The 18,176-nt window shown below is 39.7% G+C and overlaps 1 protein-coding gene across 9 annotated transcripts in view; it reads right to left on the bottom strand.

Moving 5' to 3' along the window:
- The window catches only part of adgrb2 (adhesion G protein-coupled receptor B2), a 458,554-nt gene that overhangs the window by 381,996 nt on the left and 58,382 nt on the right, over nt 1-18,176 (bottom strand). The gene's annotated exons all lie outside the window — the stretch shown is intronic.

The raw sequence follows: 18,176 nt of genomic DNA, 5'->3' as shown, positions 1-18,176 counted from the left end.
GCACTGTTGCAGATCAGGGGGCTTTGCTGAGGCACAGACTACAGCCAGGGATACATATGGAAAAATAAAGGCCTCAGTGTACTTTATGCGAGATGACATTCAACTGGCTTCCAAGAACAATATGACATAATTGCGGCACAAACAGATGTCATGTGGAGGCTTCGTTTGCTGTGCTATGCACATGGCAGCTGGGTGAACTCTGTGTAAGCACACACTATGTGACAAAGCTTCTGACTGGTCATTACAAAAAAGGCATGTCCAAACCGATTCATTTAAACATCATAGGTTTCATTTGGATGCTAAACTCGCCATCATCAACCTTCGATTTATTTAATGGCTTCACATTTCACCTGTGTATGGTTTCCATTTTTTTTCTCTTTGAAAATATGGAACAAAGTAAGCAGTTCTAAGGGGCTCTTAAATGGTGCAACAGAAAAGCATTTGCCCTATCTATTTGCCCAAGCGATCGTGAGTTCCAATGCCACAGCCATCCATGGTCAGGAGTCCTAGATAGCAAAACTGTCCATGCTCACTGGTTTTGAGGGACAGCATACGCTCTCTCCCCTGCCAATCACAGCAATAATAAAATGACACAGTGGCTGATTTGACATGTTTTGAAAGAAGCACACACTACACTGTACATAACACATCCTGTAGCTTTAACCCCCCTCCATGTTGGTAGCTATTGTGTGATAGGGGAGAGCTGGGCAGTGGGTGGGAAATTGCAAATTATCAAATTGGGGGTGGGGGGGGGTGAGTTCTTCCACTGACTTATGTTTGCTTACCTACTTCCAACAACTTGCCATAGTTTATTTCCTGTAGCTATGGAAATTGTCACAAACCTACAGTATTTGAGCACTTCTCTGTGATGGCCGATATGAAACTACTGAAAAATATGTGAGCTTATAAGCTTGTTCAAGTTGTTTCATCCTTGCACATCCCTTGCAAACGTCATCTCCTTGGATTCTTGCAATGGTTTGAAGCAGTAGAAGCTAGAAATGGGCACGTATGTTAATTTTGCTGTGGATGCAACCATCTCAGCACTTGAGGAGCAATTTCTCACCCAGGGTGAAGTAAGGAAGAAGTTTGGTGTAGTGATAAACTTCTACAGTCTGTCACACCAGGAGTTGATGAAGCAGTGTGAAGCCCTTGGGAACACACTGAGCTATGGGGGACAATATGACACAGACAGAGGAGAGCAGGCAAGGGATTCAAAATGTAGCTGATTTGCCATCCTATTTTTGAGTGTGCTGCTTACTTTCAAACGTCTATAAAAAAAAAAAAACACATAGGTTCATCTTGGAGTTGATGTTATCTTATGAGTACAAAGACTTAAAAAAAAAGTTTCTACTGTGATACTCATCTATATTTTTGACAGTGCTTTGATATGTTTAATTGCTCATTTCTATTTATTTATTCTGCCTCTTGACTTTGGCTCAAAGAAGGCACTAGAATGTGCAACATATATTTTCTTTTTCATATCTTTTTGTAAACTGTAAAATATGATTGGGTTTCATATTTTGCGTTTCTCTTTATTTCTGTTTATTACTCCTGCCTCAGGGAAGTCCACGAGTTTATATTTATTGACATTTTTCCGCTCTATATGAAATAATAAAATATTTTGAGACTTTTGAGTGTCTTCAGAACTTGTGAATTAGTAAGTAAAGTCAATTTGCTTTCAACAGCATTATTGTGCTGGATTGTGAGATAATGAGTAATGGTGGACTGTAATTGATGTTTCAAGATAAAGTTTGCCTAGGGCACCAAATAGATTAGTTGGCTTCGGCACCACTTAACAACTCATTTAAACAATATATTTGAATGCAACCTAGTTTCAACATGGTTCATACACTAGAACATGCTTAGATGCATTAGGATCCAATCAAAATGGTCTGTCTGTAATGTATATCTATAATCAATATCTATATCTATATCTACAGTGTAAATTTCCTGTCCCCTCAAAATAACTCAACACACAGCCATTAATGTCTAAACCACTGGCAACAAAAGTGAGTACACCCCTAAGTGAAAATGTCCAAATTGGGCCCAATTAGCCATTTTCCCTCCCGGTGTCATGTGATTTGTTAGTGTTACAAGGTCTCAGGTGTGAATGGGGAGCAGGTGTGTTAAATTTGGTGTCATCGCTCTCACACTCCCTCATACTGGTCACTGGAAGTTCAACATGGCACCTCTTGGCAAAGAACTCTCTGAGGATCTGAAAAAAAGAATTGTTGCTCTACATAAAGATGACCTAGGCTATAAGAAGATTGCCAAGACCCTGACACTGAGCTGCAGCGTGGTGGCCAAGACCATACAGCGGTTTAACAGGACAGGTTCCACTCAGAACAGGCCTCGCCATGGTCGACCAAAGAAGTTGAGTGCACATGCTCAGCGTCATATCCAGAGGTTGTCTTTGGGAAATAGACTTATGAGTGCTGCCAGCATTGCTGCAGAGGTTGAAGGGGTGGTGGGGGGGTCAGCCTGTCAGTGCTCAGACCATACGCTGCACACTGCATCAAATTGGTCTGTATGGCTGTCGTCCCAGAAGGAAGCCTCTTCTAAAGATGATGCACAAGAAAGCCCGCAAACAGTTTGTTGAAGAGAAGCAGACTAAGGACATGGATTACTGGAACCATGTCCTGTGTTCTGATGAGACCAAGATAAACTTAATTTGGTTCAGATGGTGTCAAGCGTGTGTGGCGGCAACCAGGTGAGGAGTACAAAGACAAGTGTGTCAAACATGGTGGTGGAAGTGTCATGGTCTGGAGCTGCATGAGTGCTGTCGGCACTGGGGAGCTACAGTTCATTGAGGGAACCATGAATGCCAACATGTACTGTGACATACTAAAGCAGAGCATGATCAATATGCAGTATTCCAGCATGATAACGACCCCAAACACACCTCCAAGACGACCACTGCCTTGCTGAAGAAGCTGAGGGTGAAGGTGATGGACCGGCCAAGCATGTCTCCAGACCTAAACCCTATTGAGCATCTGTGGGGCATCCTCAAACGCAAGGTGGAGGAGCACAAGGTCTCAAACATCCACCAGCTCCATGATGTCATCATGGAGAAGTGGAAGAGGACTCCAGTGGCAACCTGTGAAGCTCTGGTGAACTCCATGCCCAAGAGGGTTAAGGCAGTGCTGGAAAATAATGGTGGCCACACAAAATATTGACACTTTGGGCCCAATTTGGACATTTTCACTTAGGGGTGTACTCACTTTTGCTGCCAGCGGTTTAGACATTAATGGCTGTGTGCCGAGTTATTTTGAGGGGACAGCAAATTTACACTGTTACATAAGCTGTACACTCACTACTTTACATTGTAGCAAAGTGTCATTTCTTCAGTGTTGTCACATGAAAAGATATAATGAAATATTTGTGAGATTATATATATGTGTGTGTGTGTGTGTGTGTGTGTGTGTGTGTGTGTGTGTGTGTGTGTTTTTAAACAGGGGCGTATGGTGGCTTAGTGGTTAGCCTCACACCTCCAGGGTTGGGGGTTCAATTCCCACATGGCACTGTGTGTGCAGAGTTTGCATGTTCTCCCTGTGCTCTGGGGGTTTCCTGCGGGTACTCCGGTTTCCTCCCCCAGTCCAAAGACATGCATGGTAGGCTGATTGGCATTTCCAAAGTGTCCGAAGTGTATGAATCACTGCGCCCGGGGGCCATCTTCAGTCGTCTTGACTCAGTCTTGCCACAGGATCGTGGTGGTCACCGGGAAGTGAGAGTGAGGCTAATGCTGCACAAGTCTATCTCACTTTAATCCAATTCACGTGCAAGTCGCATTCCAGTTTGTGTTCGTCATAATGGAGGCAGAAATGGAAACTTCAGTCTTCGTCGAAATCGATGGACGAACTCCTGTTTAATTAACATTTTTGGAAGGAGTCTCCAGTGTCAGTACACTTTCCTCCATGGAAGAGTCTTCAGTACACTGTCCTTTTTGGTCTCTTAGTGAAATGACAAGCTGTGTTTTGTCTTATGTCGAGAAAGGAAAAAAGAGGGGCTGGTGAGGGAATGGCTGTTTATAGCTGCATTAACCAACGTGATAACAAGAATTAATTTGTTTTGCAGATATTTCATAACATAACTATCCATCCATCTTCTGTACCGCTTATCCTTCAGGGTTGCAGGGAGCTTGGAGCCTATCCCAGGGGACTAGGGGCATATGGCATGGGACACTGTAGATGGGGTGCCAACCCATCATAGGCTCAATCGCACACACAATCACACACCCATTCACAAACTTTGGACAATTTAGAGATGCCAATCAGCCTACAATGCATGTCTTTGCACTGAGGGAGGAAACCAGAGTATCCAGAGGAAACCTCCAAAGCACGGGGGAGAACATGCAAACTCCACGAACACAGGGTGGAAGCAGGAATCAAACCCCAGAGGTTCGAGGCAAACATGCTAACCACTAAGCCACCGTGCCCACTAAAAATAACTATACATTTTTAAGTAGTTAAAAATGTTAATAGTTTACCATGGTGTAAGATGAATAAAACTCGTTATAAGATGAATAAAAATGTTATTGGAAAATAATCCACTCCAGAGTGGTAATAGTAAGTTCGTTTCGATTCAAGTCACATCACCCCATCGTTCATTGTTTTCCTATAACAACATGCCTATAATAATCTTGTTTTATTCCTTACATCTCTCACTTGGCCAGTGTTTTAAAATGACTCATATTACTAGGTGACACGTATAGTATTCTTGCTCGAATACACACAGCAGGCCTGATGAAGGGAGGTGGTGGTCTGCATGCTGCACGTCTCACCTCCTCTGCTTATTACACGGTCATTGCCAGAACCTCACAGGCCATAAAGCTAAAGCCATATTTCAGAGTGAGTCCGCTGGGAATGAGAGGCTGTACCACAAACATTGCATAACCATCCCTCTTTTCTTCCCTGCCTTCGCACACTCCCTCGATCTTGTGTACCATGCATTACTCGAAATGATGCAGGAAAAAAAAGAACAGGGATGGAGGTGATATTGTTGAGGAATTGAGAGAGTGAGAAAGAGTGCTAAATTAAATCTCCATGTAGCGACGGGGGAATGAACCTCATTTGGAAAGAAACAGGGGAGGAAAAAAAAACATCGGCCAGTGCAGTCACACATACACACTCCAGCCATAAGAATGGGGAGCATGAAGCTGAATCTCAATTACAAAGCCTTCGAATGAAACTTAATTTAGAGATTTGGAGGTCCGTGTCTGCTGCCCTCTCGCTGTCATTAACACAAACAGCTATAAGGTGTTTCCAGAGGAAGAGAAAGGCTATAACACACACTCTACATAATCACCCTCCTCTTAATTCGTTCTCTCCCACTGCATTACCCCAACAATGCGACAGTGAAAGGATTTAAAAAAAAAAAAAGAAAAAAAAAGAAATAATGAGACTCCTAACATTAGTGCTAAATTAAACCTCTGAATTAAAGTAGCAACTAGAGAATACAGATCATTTGAAAAGAAAGAGAACCAAAAGGTAGGTTGAGAAAGAACGCATGGATAGAGAAAAAGGTTAGATTAAATAAAACCCAATGAGACATTTCTCTCCCTTTTTTTTTTTTTTTTTTTTTTTTTTTTTTTTACATTTGGTTTACTCTAGTTTGTATTCAAACTGTTTCTTTCTGCAAAAAGGGTGAAAGAGAGCTCTAATGAAGCCAGATTCTAGTCACAGGACCCTAGCGCCTGGTCACAGCTGGCAAATGTGGAGCTGCTGGAGATTTCCCATGATAAAGGCATCTTTTTTTTTTTCATGCTAGCCATGGAGGAACTAAAACACTTTAATTCTCAGGTTCTGTTTACTAGGGGTAGCAATGGAATGAACCTTTGATATTCTGGGAACACTACTGTAAGATTTACAATGCCCTCCACTAATGTTGGCACCCTAGGTAAATATGAGCAAAGAAGGCTGTGAAAAATTGACTTTATTGTTTAACCTTTTGTTAAAAAAAATCACAAAAATACTCTGCTCTCATGGATATCAAACAATTGCAAACACAACACAGGTTTATCCAAAAAAAAAAAAAACTTTGTTAAATATAGGTGTGCAACAATTATTGACACCCTACGCTTTCATATGAGAGAAATATATTTGAAGTATATTCCCATTGATATTTTACTTTTTTTTAGTACAAGAGGGTGACTAGGAATAGGAAATTGTTCAGTCATGATTTCCTGTTTCACAGGGGTATAAATATGAGGTAACACATACGCCAAATTCCCTTAGTCATTCATAACAATGGGTGAGACCAACGAACATAGCTGTGATGTGCGGCAAAAGGTTGTTTATAAGATTTTGTACGGATAACTGGTCTCAGATCCCTTCCCATGTGTTCTCCAAGCTCATCAGGCATTATAGGAGAAGACTCAGAGCTGTTATCTTGGCAAAGGAAGGTAGCACAAAGTATTGACTAAAAGGCTGCTAATAATTGTTGCACACTTATATTTAATAGATTTTTTTTTTTTGATAAACCTGTGTCGTGTTTTAGTGATTTTTTAAAAAAAACAAAAGATCAAAAGGTTAAACAATACAGAATTTTTCACAGCCGCCTTTGCTCATAATTACCAAGAGTGCCAATATTAGTGGAGGGCACTGTAAACCATTCCACCTTCATGCATCGCTACTATTTTTCATCAAAGAGCCAATGATGAACGCCTCAGTCACATGGACACATCTTTCTTAAGAAGAGCAGACTCAGAGACACCAGACTTTTTATAGGGGCACCAACTCTACAACCCATGCCTCCAATCTCACCTCACTAATTGTCACTAACATCTGACTCCAATCAGATTTTGAAGGAGTCATTATCCCAGAGGAATGCAGACTTTTTTAAAAAAAACAGACTGTGAATGTTCAGTTGTGCATTACGTATTAACCATCATTAATCCCCTCTCTCTTTTTGTTTTGTTTAAGTGAACCATGTGCATTTTGTTTTTGAGTCCTGTCTCCACCCCTGCACTGTCATTGTCATTTCCTGACTTTGTCCAGGTGTTCCTTGATTAGTTTGTCTGTTTCAGCCTGTTGTGTTGTTTGTCTTGCTGCAAAGTCTCATTGATGTTATCTTGCATTACTAAGCCTTTTTCCCTAGTTCCTTGCTATCTCTGTTACCTGGGTTTGACCCTATTCATGTTTTATTATTATTATTATTATTTTTTTAAATTTTTTTTTACACTTATCCATGATTACAGAGAGCTCTTGCTTGTGATCTGACTTATGTCTGGCATTATCACAAGTAATGGATTAACCTAAATAAAGAACACACTGAGTTTATGCATTTGTATCATTGTGGCATTTGTGCATTTTGATCAAACAATGCAGAAATCCAGGTTTTTTTTTGCAACTGCACAAATAAAAATATGTTTTTGTGTGCACATTTTTGTTAAATGCATCAATGTTTCATATTACTATAATGCCAGCACATTTGATATTCATGTATTCCTGCAATCAGATTCAGACATGGATTTTTTTCCCTGCCCTATCACGTTGTTTGTAGCAAGGCAACCCACACCTCCTTTCTTACAATACCCTGTTATGCAATGTAAGATTGATGCCAATTTCAGCAGAACACAAATGTGGAATACATTGCTTTGAAAGTTTGTACTGTGAATGTGTAAAGTGATTTTGAGTAGGATGTGTTTTTGGGGGGATGGCGGAGGGTGTTGGTTAAGAAAATGATCTACATGCATGATGTGCAAAGGCTGCTGGTTGCTGCCAAGGTCTGTCTTCAGAATGACTGGATTGATGTGTCTGCATTGAGCAAAAAACAACCGCCTCTCTTGCTGTCTGTTCTTTTTGTCTCTCTGGAGGTGTCAATCCAAATTTCAATGTTGTGCAAAAAGTCACTCAAATAATATACACTTTTTTCATTATTATGTTCAATAATAATATTCAGGTTTTATTAAGCACACAAAATTTGCATAAAAAGCAGTGAATGAAATCATCAAAATTCTACCCTCTCTCTCTCTCTCTCTCCCTCTGCTACCCTAAAACCCCTTTATTAACCGACAGGAACAAGGGAGCGTGTTGAGGTATGACACAAATATACACCCACAGGCAACGCAAATGAACTCCAGGGGTCATATAAAAGGTCAAACCCAAGTGATCCATCAAACACTCACAGAGAGACACTAGGGTTATCTGAGCTCAAGTTGAATGTGGAAGTCTGCATTTGTGCTAGACAATTCTAATTGGAATACATAAAACAAGTGACCATCCTCATTACAAGTCCGCCTCCATTCCCTATGTATTGCACAGTACTCGCCAACTGTTCAGCATTTAGTGAGTAAACAAAGTAGCAAAGATTTGCCGTAAAACCTGAAGTGCGACAAGATGTTAAATCTTCAGTAAATGCTTTATACTGGTTAGGGTCGCTGTGAATTGCTGTGGAGGCCAGCCCGGGAATACTGGGCGTGAGGCGGAAGCACAACCTGGATGGTACATTGCAGGGCAGACAACAACAAGCATTATAAAAACATGATTTATGTCTATTCCTGTTTGGTGGCTGCATTATGTGAATTGAGCTCTGAAATACTCACACATATGCATGAATCACAATAGGATTAGTGTGAAGGTCAAACAGGTGGACTAAATATGCATGGCTAAATTAAATTAAAATGATACCCAAAAGCAAGTATAATATCAAACAAGTAAAGCTGAAGTAATTAATTACTAATTAGTTACATTTCCCAGCTTTTTCTCACAGGTGATTCATGATGTCTGATTTAAATCAGATATCTTCTCTCAGTTTCTGACAGCTCTGAAATGGTGTGGACTTGATGTGGACAGTTTCTCTGACTGGTAATATTTTCATTTCACCATGTGTCCTCCATGGTGCTGCAACCATGATACAAAGAGTTTATAAAGTAATGCATTACAAATACCAATCAATTTTATAAAGCCTAAAGGTATTAACGTCTATCTCTCCTAAGGAAAATTGGTCCTGGTCTTTTGGACAATCAGAATAGATGTTCCTGTACTAGAGTGCATGTTCGTACATAAAACACTGTGTGCTGTAAGAAAATATATCTCAAGGAAGCAAAGGTACCATGGTGGTACATTGGTGCATTGTATAGCATAATTTAGCGATCTGTTAGATTCTCTCATGTTCCTGCCATGTCCTTGTGGTTTTCTTCATGTTCCACTGGTTTCATCCCACGTCCCAAAAACATACAAATATTTGAATTGGCTATGACACATTAATCGTGTTTGCATGGTGCCCTGTGATGGTCAAAGGTGCATTCCTTCCACATATCTAGCATTCGTCTGATAATTTCAAGATCCACCGCAATCCAGACAAGGATAAACTGGTCACTGACGATCCACCCATCCATTTTCTGTGCCACGTATCCTACACAGGGTTGCAGGGAGGCTGTAGCCTATCCAGGGGACTCGGGGATCAAGTAAATTAATATTTTTCACTTTTTTTTTTTTGCAGAATAGCTCTTCAGTCCAATCTGAATCATTGACTTATCATGGTGTTAGATTCTAGATCTCCCAACGGTAGTTTGTTTGCTTGTTGCTTTGTTCATTTCTTCACTCAGAAAGTAATATATTTATTTACTTATTCATTCATTTATTTGGTTTGCTTATTTGTTTATAAAGACAATCTAGATGAGTGGTGGGATTGGTGGATATACACTCTCCAAGCTCTTTATTGGGAACACTATACTAATACTGGGTAGGGCCTCCCTTTGCTCTCAAAGATGTTGGAAACATTCCTTTGAGATTCTGATCCATGCTGACATGAGTGCATCATGTAATTCCTGCAGATTTTTCCAGTGCACGTTCAAGCTGCAAATCTCCCATTCTACCACATCCCAAAGGTGTTGGTAGCTATTGGATTCAGATCTGTTGACCGGGAAGGCCACTGAACAATATTGATCTCACTGTCATGTTCATGTGTGTTATGTTTAAGTAGACATTAGAAGATGGGTAAAGAGGCTGTGGTATTCAAGCGATGATTGATTCGTATTAACGGTCCCAGAGTATGCCAAGAAAACATTCCCCACACCTTTACACTACCTCCACCAGCCTGGACTGTTGACACAAGGCAGGTTGAGTCTGTTCATGCTGTTGGCCAAATTCTGACCCTATCATCTCTGTGCCTCAGCAGAAATCGAGATTCTTCAGACCAGTCCATGTTTTACCAGTCTTCAACTGTCATGCATTAGTGAGCCTGTACCCACTGCAGCCTCAGCATTCTATTCTTGGCTGAAAGAAGAGGAACCCGACGTGGTCTTCTGCTGTTGTAAGCCATTCGCCTCAGGTTCCACATGTTGTGCATTCTGAGATGTTTTTATGCTCACCACAATTGTACAGAGTGATTATGCGAGTTACTCTAGTGGCCGTGTAGGATCATTTTTATGTCTCTATTACACATTTCCATGGCTGCTTTCAATGAAACAGTAGGCAGATTTAGTCAGTCAGGCTGATAAATGTGAGGAGAACCACAGCAGAACATGTTCATTTGTGAAGCACACACATGACAGTTTTCTTTTTTACACACACACACACACACACACTTTCCATTACGAAAGGTGAGCCAATGTCAACAAATCCCAACTCGGAACTTAGATCAAATGAGACCAGCTTCTATTCTCAAGGCTGCCAGCAAGCCAGGAGACCTGGTGATTCATCAAATGAGAGAAAAACACGTGCAGAGGAGAGTCCCAGCCAGAGAGGGAGGATTAAAAGGATGAGGGGGAAAAAAGGAGGAAACAAGCCTCGTGGCCATGCCTTTATCGCTCAGTGCAGAGGCCCTGCTCCATGCTGTGCTCACCACTGACCTGAGGATGAATTTACGGCAGTGCTTCGATCCATAAGTGTGGCCAGATCAGCCTGAGAGATAATATGAGGGTCTCTTTCTCAACTGCTGTGCTGTCAGAATTTGTCAATATGGCTCTGTCCCAATCTCATTCACCCTCACAGAGAACACTTCTTAGTTTGACAGCACAGCAGTGATACAGTGGATAGAGGCATTAAATTAACCACGCCACGATTGTACTGATATGAAATGTCCATATTATTATCATCGTCTAACATGTTGCCACAGTTTATAATATATTCTTGGTTTAAAAATTTCCCTGTTTACCCAGACTTCCATAATCACAATATGATTAGATAGTTGAATTTAAAACTGGAAATGACCTCTGCCAATTTATGGAAACAAACACACCAGACGTTAAAGAAGACCTTAAAACACATGAAAAAGCCCTGAAGCACATTAAATATGTACAATATTTGTGATATACTTAATAATATTGGCACTAATTTGTTGGTTAGTGTTGTATTTTTGTTATTCCTATGAGAAGCTACCACTTGTGTGTCCCTCCCGTGTCACATTGCTAGCACAGTTATGATGATGTTTAATAGGAGAAAACTTTCAATGATCTTAACCATAAGGAATAACAAAATAAAAATAAAAAGTGCAAGAGTCACTCTCACTTCTCACTCACCATTTTCTAGTGATGTTCATTGCAATATTAATGAGAAATCCAATGTAAAAGGAGTGAAGGCAGTCAACACTGGACTTCCAAAATTCAATGCGGCTATACGACACAGTTGCGCTTAGTTACACCAGAGACTCGGCTCAGGTAGTTAGTGTCCTATAACAAGCATGATGGAGTTGACATTGTTATTAGAATGAAATCTGAAGCTTTGGAAGCTGATCTCTTTGAGCAGAGTGTACAGATGAGGAGGTGAGAGAGCTATAGAGACTAAAGGACTAAAGTGCTGCAGCATCGCTCTCTTTAAGTAGAGATTAAACAAGGGCTAAATCCCACTGGCAACACTATCAGCAGGCAGTCGAGTGACGTTGTGGGTAATGTTATAAACCGTTAGACAAAGTGAAAATTGGCCAACATGTTGATGAAAGAGGTTTAAACCAAAAAGGTCAACTCTAAATTTTCATTAATGGTGCCTTTGCTAGGAAGGTTACATGAAATTTAGAAATAAATAAGGAAAAATAAAAATAAGGATAAATAAAGAAACTTGGAAGACAAGTGTCTTTGTACTGACTGAATCATGACCTTGGAATACCACCAACCTACACTTTGGTGTTTTCTCTCCTCTAAATAAAATGCTTCTTAATTAGCTGATGAGTTGAATCCGGTGAGTTGGGAATACCAGGGCAGGGCAGGGCATGTGCAGGGCAGTGGTACTCCAGCGGTACCAGGAATGAGAAAGTGTAGTCTACATTAACAATAATTAACTAGATGGCACTCAGTGACAAAGAAAAAAAAAACATCTCTTTTTTTCCCTTCTTTGTAACAGGCCATCACCATGGCTAAGTAAATATTACAGGAAAATATAGCGTGTGCAGGCAAATAAATGTTGAAAACAACAACAGCTATTTTTTCCACCATATTTGACCATTTACATCCAATAATACCAGAGGCAGCCACAATCTCTGAAGGTAGAAATGAAAAATAAGACAGTTACTTGAGTCTAATGGAGGTATTGTCAGCAGGCCTTGCCTTGCAGTGAAGCACTGCCAGCAGAGACATACTTCAGATTCAAGAAAAACAAAAGCAGCAGCAAAAGAGCAACAGACAGCACTAGATGTGCTGATCCACAGCGTCACTGCACTTCCTGCAGGCACATAAACAGCATGCTAATTAACCATACACTTAATACCAACAGGGGCTGTTTGCGGCTATTAAACGTGTTAATTAAGATAGACATGACCTTATGGCATCCTATGTGTGCTTCTTTTCGTTTATCTATATACTGTTTGCTTGCATGCATACTGACCTTATCATATCATATCATTCCTCAACACACCTATTGTGCTAGATTGTAGCTCTTTTCTTTTTGACATGAGCACATGAAGAATGTGAAAAGCAGTGTTTTAATTCACTCCAGTGATTACAGTTATGTGGAATCACACATGGGTCAATAGGTTAAGAGGAAAAGAGACAAGATAGAGTGAAAGAGAGACAAGGAGAGAATGAGACAGAAAGTAAGTGAGTGTGTGTGTGTGTGTGTGTGTGAGAGAGAGAGAGAGAGAGAGAGAGAGAGAGAGAGAGCATCTGAAAGAGAAAGATAACTGTTTGCTGATCAGATTTACCACTGCCTTCAGTGTTGCATGGGTCCCTAATGTTCCTGAATCAGCAAAACTGAATTGAAAAGTAAAAGAGTTTGGCAGAGATTGTCAACAGTCCAGATTTGGAAATGTCACTGCCTATTTCCCCTAGCCTCCACTCAGCTAGTCCATATCTCTCTCCTTTTCCCTCCTTCTCTCTCATTTCCTGTCCCTATATATTAGTAGTGTAACAAAATCACATCTCTATTTTCATCTCTTCAATGATTCAAATATCTTTATCTGTCTTTTTATTAGGATTTCATGGCTGCTGGAAAATAAGTGATATTTCACGTACAAAATATAACACAGCAATTTGCAGAACAAAACTTTATTCAACTCTTGAACTTCTACAGTTCCTCAAGCTCAGCTACATCATTTGATTTCATAATTCTCCATAAAACATTCTGGCAACATTTCTATCTACTGTGACTCAGTAAGCTAACTATCTTTCAAAGCAACATCCTAAATCAGGGAGCTATGGGTTATAGTTGACAACAACAGATTTATCAGATTGTATTATTTATTGATTATAATGGTAGATTTTCATTAATAACTATGAAGAAATTATGAAAACATGAACTTTTTGTTTTCCTTCTGTAGACCCCAGCAGATATATGCTACACTGTCAACAGTGCATGGTCTGTGTTTGCTATATAGAGTGGTGACTCTATAAACACAAGCATATTTATTTAGTGAATTTCAGACCAATTTGTATAGAAACATAGTAGATATATGCTTTTATTTTGGAGCTCAGAAAGGTCAGTGTTTAGGTCAGAATACTGGAGCAAACCAGTAGCAAATCTGTTCATTTTCTTTTTAATCAAATGACCATTCGGGACTTTGTGTTAATTATTTTCTGGCAAACAATATTGATGGGAAAATGCACAAAACAATAATCCCATTTAAATTCAAACAGCCATACAGTACTTATTTATGAAAGTCAATATTAAAGTTCAATTTTACAATTAAAATATTTATGGATTTCATATTGCTATATACTGTTGAAGACGTTTGTGTGAGATATGACCACAAAAATGTTGCCGCTGACTTTTACACAGTATGGTATAGGTCATCCCCTCACCATTTGGAGGAATTCCAAACATACCCTTAAGGCTACTCCTGTGCTTCATCAGCTCAATAGGTTATTAGATGACCCCTAAGAGGCCAGAGGAATCAAGTCAACGTATTTGAAGACTTAAGGAGCAGAACATGCCCAGAAGGCATTATGGTCTAATTAAGACAGCGAAAAAATGGCAGATGGAGCTGTTTTCACATTTACACAGGATTTCAGCAATAAAGTATTTATTATTTCATAAACATACAGTGAAGGAAAAAAGTATTTGATCCCCTGCTGATTTTGTATGTTTGCCCACTGACAAAGAAATGATCATTCTATAATTTTAATGGTAGGTTTATTTGAACAGTGAGAGACAGAATAACAACAAAAAAATCCAGAAAAACGCATGTCAAAAATGTTATAAATTAATTTGCATTTTAATGAGGGAAATAAGTATTTGACACCCTCTCAATCAGAAAGATTTCTGGCTCCCAGGCATCTTTTATACAGGTAACGAGCTGAGATTAGGAGCACACTCTTAAAGGGAGTGCTCCTAATCTCAGCTTGCTACCTGTATAAAAGACACCTGTCCACAGGAGCAATCAATCAATCAGATTCCAAACTCTCCACCATGGCCAAGACCAAAGAGCTCTCCAAGGATGTCAGGGACAAGATTGTAGACCTACACAAGTCTGGAATGGGCTACAAGACCATTGCCAAGCAGCTTGGTGAGAAGGTGACAACAGTTGGTGCGATTATTCGCAAATGGAAGAAACACAAAAGAACTGTCAATCTCCCTCGGCCTGGGGCTCCATGCAAGATCTCACCTCATGGAGTTGCAATGATCATGAGAACAGTGATGAATCAGCCCAGAACTACACGGGAGGATCTTGTCAATGATCTCAAGGCAGCTGGGACCATAGTCACCAAGAAAACAATTGGTAACACACTACGCCGTGAAGGACTGAAATCCTGCAGCGCCCGCAAGGTCCCCCTGCTCAAGAAAGCACATATACATGCCCGTCTGAAGTTTGCCAATGAACATCTGAATGATTCAGAGGACAACTGGGTGAAAGTGTTGTGGTCAGATGAGACCAAAATGGAGCTCTTTGGCATCAACTCAACTCGCCGTGTTTGGAGGAGGAGGAATGCCGCCTATGACCCCAAGAACGCCATCCCCACCGTCAAACGTGGAGGTGGAAACATTTTGCTTTGGGGGTGTTTTTCTGCTAAGGGGACAGGACAACTTCACCGCATCAAAGGGACAATGGACGGGGCCATGTACCGTCAAATCTTGGGGGAGAACCTCCTTCCCTCAGCCAGGGCATTGAAAATGGGTCGTGGATGGGTATTCCAGCATGACAATGACCCAAAACACACAGCCAAGGCAACAAAGGAGTGGCTCAAGAAGAATCACATTAAGGTCCTGGAGTGGCCTAGCCAGTCTCCAGACCTTAATCCCATAGAAAATCTGTGGAGGGAGCTGAAGGTTCGAGTTGCCAAACGTCAGCCTCGAAACCTTAATGACTTGGAGAAGATCTGCAAAGAGGAGTGGGACAAAATCCCTCCTGAGATGTGTGCAAACCTGGTGGCCAACTACAAGAAACGTCTGACCTCTATGATTGCCAACAAGGGTTTTGCCACCAAGTACTAAGTCATGTTTTGCAGAGGGGTCAAATACATATTTCCCTCATTAAAATGCAAATCAATTTATAACATTTTTGACATGCGTTTTTCTGGATTTTTTTGTTGTTGTTATTCTGTCTCTCACTGTTCAAATAAATCTACCATTAAAATTATAGACTGATCATTTCTTTGTCAGTGGGCAAACGTACAAAATCAGCAGGGGATCAAATACTTTTTTCCCTCACTATACATACATACACACTCATATATATATATATATATATATATATATATATATATATAGATAGATAGATAGATAGATAGATAGATAGAGAGAGAGAGAGAGAGAGAGCGAGCAATCATTACATGTTGCATTTTCAGTTGAATTTGGGGAAACCAGCATTCATTGTGTTGAACTATTTCAATTGCTGTAGTTAGGTTTGTTTATTGCAAACAGCTGAAAATCTGTAAATTATGACATTAAACTTGATTTGCAATGGTGCTTGAATAACTTTGATTGCAACTGTGTGTGTGTGTGTATATATATATATATATATATATAGATAGATAGATAGATAGATAGATAGATAGATAGATAGAGAGAGAGAGCGAGCAATCATTACATGTTGCATTTTCAGTTGAATTTGGGGAAACCAGCATTCATTGTGTTGAACTATTTCAATTGCTGTAGTTAGGTTTGTTTATTGCAAACAGCTGAAAATCTGTAAATTATGACATTAAACTTGATTTGCAATGGTGCTTGAATAACTTTGATTGCAACTGTGTGTGTGTGTGTATATATATATATATATATATATATATATATATATATATATATATATATATATATATATATATATATTAGATTTTATGTGTCCAACTGTTCCATCTATTTTTGACAGCTGATATACTGTACTGTACCTCATTACAGTTTCCTGCTACGTAGTTAGCAGATTACATACTTGCTTGTTAGCCTTATAGTTGAAACAAACTTACAAAATTGACTATACAAAGATATCAGGGGCAGATTTGTTCTCTTTTTTTTTTTTGCTTTACCTTCCTACCCCTCTTGGCAAGTCACATGACCTATCTGGTATGCAAATCCTTAGCATATGTAACGTAATGAGATTACGAAAAGTCATATTGTTGAGAGCTTCATTCTAACAGCACACACATAAAAGTGTACACCTTTTTGACCTCAGAATGAAAGAGAAAACACTCCCTCTCAGCAACACACACAAACACACACCCACACAAACATATTGACTTAGAGAGACAGAGAGAGAAAGAGTAGCTCTATAAAGTGAACTCAAACAGTGTAAGTGCTTTTATTGCAAACGGAAAACAGATCAAAGTGTGGATCAACTTACACTCATTCTGTTTTCGAAGCTATTGACTCCATCATTGAACTACCTGTTCAGTCACCCACGCTAGCATATAAATGGAGCCTAATGGCTCATTGTGGTCAAAATGAACACATTCTAAAACGCATGACACAGTACATCTGTTTTTTGTACTTGTTCCACTCTGCTCATTGTATCATCATGTCTACCACTACAGTGATAATTCCTACTCCTTTTATCACAAACGTGAATATGTTTGATTTCTTATTAACTTTATAGATTTCTTATCATGGATTTATTGTTTATCTTGTGAAGCCAGATTAAACAGCACCAGCATCACCAACGTAGATGGTATGTTAGGCCATTACATGAGTCTCATCATGAAAACAGAGCATTTTTCTCATTTCTACAAGAGAAATCGACAATGAGAAGCAACATCAGTACTTTCACAAGTCAGCCTGAATGTTTGATGATTCTCATTTTCGGACTCATTGGCTAATTTCACATTTAAAAAAAAACATAGAGTGCACGTGTCAATGCTGCAAAATTGCTTGCCATCTCACCGTTTATGTTGTTATTATACACATGGAAGGTGTAGAGTAAATTTACCAGGACATACATAAGTGACGCCTTACAGTAAATGACCGCAGGATACTGGCAGCCATCCTGCATATGCACGCATAGTCAAAGCAGGCCCTAATCTAGGCTTAAATTTGAACACTAATGCAAGAGGGGCAGCTTTCTGAATTGATTAGCATTCAAGTAAAGACTCCTTCTTGTACTTATATTTGTTATTCATTCATTCATTCATTCATTCATTCATTCATTTCTGAGGCTGGAGCACCACAGACCAGAAATTTTTCTCAGCTTAATGTTAGTTACCAGAATGTCAGGAGGACTCTACTAATTATTACAGAAGGTGTCTTGCCTTAAAAATAGCAGACGCTTAAATACAGAATCTAAAAAAAAAGTGCTTCAGAATGAATACCTTAAAATAACCTTGCATGCCTACAGTTTCCATTAGGGTTTCAGTTTAAAGTTCATAGGTATTTAATATGTAC

This window comes from Ictalurus furcatus, chromosome 12 (genome assembly GCF_023375685.1).
Source record: "Ictalurus furcatus strain D&B chromosome 12, Billie_1.0, whole genome shotgun sequence".
Lineage (NCBI taxonomy): Eukaryota > Metazoa > Chordata > Actinopteri > Siluriformes > Ictaluridae > Ictalurus > Ictalurus furcatus.
The sequence above is the reverse complement of the archived record's forward strand: the minus strand, read 5'-3'. Positions and strand labels throughout refer to the sequence as shown.